Raw genomic sequence first — 7,099 nt, 5'->3', positions numbered from 1 at the left:
AGTCAGAAATGTTCGTTCTGTGCAGGTTTTGTTTCAGAGTGTCTTTGAAAAGTTTCATCTGCTCTCCATGCTTACAGTTGAAAGGGAACATGCTTACACTTGCCAGAGCTTAATTCAGAATATAAGATGTGTTTAGATATAGAGGTCTTAGGCATACAAATTAAATGGCCAGTCCTTCTCAATTGGGTGCAGATCAAATAAGCCTTCATGCCAACTGAACTAGCTTTTGCCAGGACTTCCGTCTGATGGGGCCCTACGAGGCAATCCCTTCTCACTCCATTTCCACTGTCTCATCATGTGGAGGAGGGGAGCTGGACTTATGGGAGGCAGTGTCTTCCTATTACAGCCTGCATGAGGGGGTTATTGAAGTAGAAGATTCATGCTCAGAACACTTCAGAAAGGAGGGGCAAGTTTGTCAGCTCAGGGCAGGAATGGCATGTGTTGGGCCATGCTGAACTGCTCCCCTGCCTTGCTCACATGGATGGGCTGCTCCCCAAATCCCCTCTCTTTCCCTCCCTCCCAAACCACACTTATATTTCTTTCTTTTCCAAAAGGCACACTCAGATGTGCTGCCTTAAGGACAGAGCAGTGAGAGCACAGTGTAGGCCCTCCCACCCCCCCCCCTCGCAAGTCTGAGCAGTGCTGTGCACCCCCTTGTCCCAGGCCATGCAGCACAAGGTGTGGGAAAAGTAAGGGGCTCACCAGTCTCTCCCCCCTGCTGTTCCCTTTCATGGCCTGAACTAATCCCCAGGTCCCATCCGCCATCCCGACTCCTCTCATAGTCCCAGTGTTGCGAACACCCCATAGCAGGAATTCATCAGAGAAACCCTGAAAAGTCGCTAGATGTCACTATTTAAGCATTCTAAATGCATCAAAAACCTTTGACCTTGCCCAGATGATCAGATTTTACTGGTCTCTTGGATGGTCACTTAGAGCAGCGGTCAGCAGGTGGCCAGGAGCATAACCTACACAAGGGAACATTTCAAACAGATGCAATAACAAGCGTCCATCTCACATGAGGGGGATCTCTCTCCCCACAATGAGCGAGGGGCACCCAGGCTACATCCGAGTGAGGGAGTCTCTCCCCGTAGGCGGGGAACTGGGGCAGGTTCTGTGGAGGGAGGAGGCAGGAGAGGGTCTGTGTGAGGGAGTCTCCCCTCCAGCAAGAGGGTGGGGGCAAATTCTCTGAGCGAGTATCCCCAGCAAGTGGGGGGAGGCTGCACTCACTGGAAGGCCGCGGCCACATAGCCAGCGCGGCGCTAGTTCTCCCAGCAGCTGAAACACCATCTTTTCTTCTCCAACTCCGCTGCACGCAGCCAAACTACCCTAGCCCAGCCTCCTTCCTCTGCATCTCGCCAGGCCTGACAGGGGGAACGCCAAGTTGTTTATCCACTGGAATGTGCGATGACTCCTGGGCCAGGCCGCCCCTGTGGATCGACATCTCTGGCTGCTGCTGCTCAGGCCTTCCCAAGCTTGGCGAGTTTGCTGTCTCTAGCCCACACCTTCCCTGCCACCCCCGCCCCAGGCTCAGGACTGCCAGCAGGATCGTGTAGAAAGAAGAGTGCGGAATGGATTTTATTACAATTTTGTGACGATACAAATTTGCAAGTTCTTTCTCTGAACGTCACTGTAATTGGTAGTGAAAGTCACTAGATTTGTCTCTGGTCACTTTGACACTTATTTCCTCCCTAGGGGAACTAAAACATTACTAAATCTAGCAACAAAACCGCTAAGTTGGCAACACTGTGCCAGAGAGCCTTTGGCTTGACCTAGACAATCCTGGCACACAGCCTAGCTGCGGAAGCCCCTTGCCTGTCCCAGCTCCTTGCTGGGTGGGCCACGACTCCAGCCTAGCTGCCCACAGGAGGAAGAGGGAGGAAGCTGGGCCGCCTGGGGCCACCCCCATCTGAGTTCACCCTGCAGGTCCTCAGCGCTCCTTGTTCCCAGGAGACCCCATCCGTGGCCAGCCCCACTCACACTGGAGAGGGGAGGGGGTGCAGTACCGCACACTGCCAGCCCAGCCTCTCCCAAAGCAGCTGGTAGTGATGTTGCTGCATCCTGCAGGGGAAAGTTGTGAGGCGGAGAACAATGCAACCAGGACTATTTATCCGCTGCCACCATAGGGCTCCATCTCGCTCTCCAGGCAGGCTGTGCTAGGTAAGGGGCCTGTATGTCCAATAGCCCCATAGAGCTTCCTGCCACAACCCATACTCCTTTCCCTACCACCTCCAGCTGCAACAGAGTTGAGCCTTTCCGGCCCCCCTTGTGGGGTCGGGGGGAAGGTTAGGTGTTGCAAACATGAATAATCAGTGTTTGTGTAGGCCGGGTTGTTGTAGCCAAATGGATGGCAGCACATTACAGAGACAAGGTGGGTTAGGTAATATCTTTTATTGGCCCAACTTCTGTTGGTTCCTTTCCCAGACCTGAAGAGCTCTGTGTGGCTTGAAAGCTTGTCTCTCTCACCTAGAGAAGTTGGTCCAATAGAAGATATTACCTCACTCATCTTCTCTCTCTAATCATTATTTATCTCACTGGTAAATCCAGGGGCTGCTGCTACCAGTTTGACTGTTAAGAACGGCAGTCATGATTTCCCAAGAAACTCAAAGTAACGCATCCTCTCAGCAGTGCTTACTAGCAGGAGTCGAGGTGGGAAGGAAATTATTTCCTCCTACCTCCTTCCCCCCCCCCATTCAATAGGTTACTTAAGTTTCTGTCTTCAATTACAATTTTTTCAGTATTTTTGGGTTTTCATCAAACAACAACGTTTGGGTTTTAGCACATGAAAACCTTTAGCTCAAAAAAAAAAATTCACTTTTATTTCTATTCCTTCTTTCATGTCCTATGTAGATCAGAATAATCATTTCTTTACCATTTACAGGCAGCAGGGTACATCAGTCTTTGGTGGCTGCTTGTTATTCGTCTCACTGTATTTCTTGCCATATCTTTTGGGGCCCCGTAAGCGCGTTCGGCCAGGGCCATCACTCTCTGGGGCGGTGGGGAACCAGACCGCCTCGCTATTTCTGTCAGGTGTGTCGGGGAACTAGCCTGCCTGAGCAAAGAGTTCAATAGCAAGGCCCAGGCCCTGGGTCAGGGTGGGGCAACAAACAGTCAGTAGCTCAGGACCCTCAGGCAGGGGCTGAGCAGAGAGCTCAATAGCAAAGCCCAGGCTCCTGGCTCCAAGCAGCCTGGGAGAGGGGGAGACTGCCACCCGCGAGATGGGTGGCAGGGGGGACGTAGGCCCACCCACTCCACTGCGTCCCAGCCCGGGGCCCTAGCAGCAGCAGAAGACCCTCTGCTGTGTCAGTGGGGTTCCTGGCCGCAACACACTGACATTGGCTCTGGCAATGTTGCAGCCTGACTAGGGTCAGCTGCCCCCAGGCTACTTCCTGCCTTCCCCTCTAGAGGTACCTGGGTCCGGCCAGCATCCTCCAAGGGGTCACACACCATGGGCTCCTCGGGGTAACTGGCGCTCGGTTGTCTTGGCGACTCCTCAGGGTAACTGGCGAATGGCAAGCTTGGCAGCGTCTCTGGGCTCAGGCTAGCATCAGACATTGGGTGGTCTGGCCAGTCCTCGGGTCGGCCGCCAATCGCCGTGGTCTCCCGGCTGGGAGCTCTACCACATACGTTTGGCCTCTCCCATGGCTGTGATTCAACTGAGCTCTGGAGTCGGGCTCTTATACTTCCGGTCCTGCGCCTGACCTCTGAGGGGCGGGTGCAGGGTTGGCTGGCTCCGCCCACTTTGGCATCCAGAGAGGCTTGTCACTCTCCGGAGTGGCGGGGAACCAGACCACCTCGCTACAGCTCCTTATTCATTCGCATGGCTTTGATTCTCATTTACACTGACAACATTTGAATCTTTTTATCCTTTTTTGGATGATATTAACCACCATACTTGCCACCATTTAAAAGATGTTTAACTTATATGGGTCAGAAGTTTGATGTCTAGATGGACTTTTGTTGCTTGCTTCTAAGGCCTGAATCTTGTATCCCAGTCAATGTTTCCATACTATGTCTGTTGTCTATGAACTTGAACAACAGTTTTGCTCCAGGTAGGGCTGGTTTTGCTCATAAGTTGTAAAAAATATATAGTTGACTCTGCTGGTGGCCAGCCTACTGGTTGTTGTTTTGACATCTCACATGTTGACTATTGCAATGACTTATTGACCTGTCTCATCTATCGCTGCCTGCAGTCCAGACTACAGTGTCCCGGTTGATTTTTTTCTATCACCTGCATCTCTCACATTATATATCTCCTTTTAAGCAGCTACTGATCATGATGATGATAAAATGTTAACTTTGATTTACTGGTATTTTATGTGGTTTAGTTCTTTGTGTAATTTGTGCATAATCCTGCTCATTGTTCTATATCACCTTTATTGCTTGTGTTATACCATCTGTGGCCTACATCATATCTAGGCACAAGGCCTTCTTGCCTCTGCCCCTTTCCCAAGCTGGTAAAATTACCCTTTCCTGGTGATATTTCCACTTGCAATTCTCTCATCACTTTAAAAAGGAAAACAACATTTTGTGTCTGAATTTTTGTAGTTACTTTTGATACATTTCTTTTTTGACTTTGACTGTACCACACCTTAAAACTTATAAAAGGTACTTTGTTTTACAGTTTCTGGTATATAGTGTGACCAAGGTGGTACACCTGAAGTGTATGACAAACTGCATCTGTTTTTGTAAATTTGTAGGCGAGAGGAAGGGAGAGAAACAGATTGTGAAGTCAGGAGAAAGACAAAACTGTTCTGAAAATAAATTTCAACTTTGTCTAAGTTATTAGTAACAGCCAAATTAAAGTGATTTAAAAGTGTTTTAGGTTGGGATGCTGTCCCTTAAATTAACAAGATATTGTGTGGTAAATACTAATGTATAGGTTATAACTAATTATTGCCTTAAACTACAATTCACATGTGAATGAATGTCCTTCAGCCCCTTAAGCACTCTCCTGTGCTTACTCTTCCATCACCAGGCAGGCTAACAATAGGCATCCCAATATCCAACTCCCTTGCAATCATTCCTCTGTGATACCCAGCTCCTGACACTGGCTACTCACAGAAATTCCAGCTCCTCTACACCCAAAGGCACAGCGTACCAGTTTTACCTTAAACTACCACGCCTGTAAACCTTACAGCATTTGTGAGCACGTATAATAAAATAAATACAGACTAACATGGCTGCTACTCTGAAACCTACCTCCTGGGACTAATTTCTATTCCAAATCCATGAAGCATACTTTCAATATAAATACATTATTCCTTATGTATTGTCAATACATACATCTCACAATGATTGAGTCTTGACAAGTTATGAGCTTTCTGTAGATAACTTATATGTTACACTTTATGGATAAATATCCTGTAAGCCATGTGTTTGGTGTAGTGAGTTTCTCAGGTCTGAGGTGGGAGTTTGCAAGGAACAGGGGATCCTGTGCCAAGGAGTCTCTGTTAACCCACTTGTAGGCACAATTTATTCCTGTACATGCTCCGTCCCACTATCTCTCACCTATCCCTTTCCCATCTGACCCTTTATATGACTCAGGTGCCTTCTCTTAATCCCACTTGGGAGACAGATATTCAGTCACAGGTGCAGTGGACCCTGCTGCCTCTTAAAGGGGCCAGTCACCCTGTAACAACATCCCATAATTCATTTGTATTTTGCCAGCACTATTTTCAAACTGTTGTTAGGCAGCCTGGAGGACACACTGCTGAGCACCACAATCATGACAGTCATTAATTTGAACAGGAAGAAGATGCATATGTGTTGGCAGTCACACAGGTGGATGGATTTAGCTGAGTGGGTTCAGATAGCTTTGGATGCTGCAGTGATATAGCTCTAGGTGAAGAAGGTGCAGAGGGATGAAATTGAGCAGTTATTCACGTGGGGCATATATATGGAGCAGCTTCATTGGCAGAGCACCAGTTCTGAGCTCAGTCAACTAGTACTGACTAGTGGGACAGGATAGTGATGCAGAACTGGGATGACCAGCAGTGGGGGCAAAACTTCAGAATGCAGAAGGCTACATTCCTAGAGATCTATGAAGAGTTTGTCCTGGATTTTTTTCCCCCATCAATTTTCCTTTTAATGATCTCTAATAATCATCATCATGTCTTATATAATCACTTCATAAATATATTTGAGGGAAGCCTCCTGGGATGGGAAGAGGGCACCCCAATGGCACAGAGGGTGCAGATGGCTCGCAGAGCAATAGCAAAAAGGAACATTGGCACTAATGTGGTGTCTCTGCTGTCAACTGAGACCCTGCTCACTCAAGTCCCCGTCTTTCCATGATACAGAGCACTCTGCTGGGCCATGCCACTGCCTTGTCCCATGCTTTCCACTAGCTCTGCCCGAGTGCCATCTCTTTACTCCCACGCAGCCCTGCCACCCTTTGGTACATTTACGTTCTGCGCCTCCCTCCAGGATCCTGCCACTGCTTTGGCACAGTGTCTAGCCCAGTAGAGCAGCTGTGTAAAGTTGACATGATCTTGCTAGGCAGTGAGCCTTGGTCGCATGCAGTTGAGCCAGCTTCAGCCCCATACGCCATTTTAATATTAGAGGGAGACGAAAGGATCCCTCTACGCCCATGCCATGGATAGTTTCATGCTGTCCAGAGTGTCTCATGACTGTGAGTGCCTATCTCAGGGCAGGCTGTCAAAAACAGGGCAGATACCCCAAACTGATGGTGTGTTCTGTAATTACATTTTTACCAAGCCAGCAACAAATGTGAACTCCTGGATCACTGTAACAGTCTCACCATGAAGTCACAGTGTCTCATTAGATTCTCCAATCTATCTTGCCACACCGACAAACTGGACTTACTGATGGTCCACTTACACCAAAAGTCACACAATATTCAGGTTGTTTCTAGTCCCAAGAGAACAGTCACTTACCCTGGATCAACTGGTAACCTCGATCTTACACCAAAGGCAACAGCTGCAGCCAGTCCTGTAATAAACTATCTAAAGGTTTATTAACTAGGAAAAAGAAATGAGTTATTTACAAGTTAAAGCAAGCAAACATATACATACAAATAAGTTACCATCTAGATCCTAAAAGTGACAGGGTTGTAGTGATGTGTCAATTCAAAGTGTAT

This window comes from Caretta caretta, chromosome 10 (assembly GCF_965140235.1).
Source record: "Caretta caretta isolate rCarCar2 chromosome 10, rCarCar1.hap1, whole genome shotgun sequence".
In the NCBI taxonomy this organism is placed as follows: domain Eukaryota; kingdom Metazoa; phylum Chordata; order Testudines; family Cheloniidae; genus Caretta; species Caretta caretta.
This window is presented reverse-complemented; position numbering follows the sequence as displayed.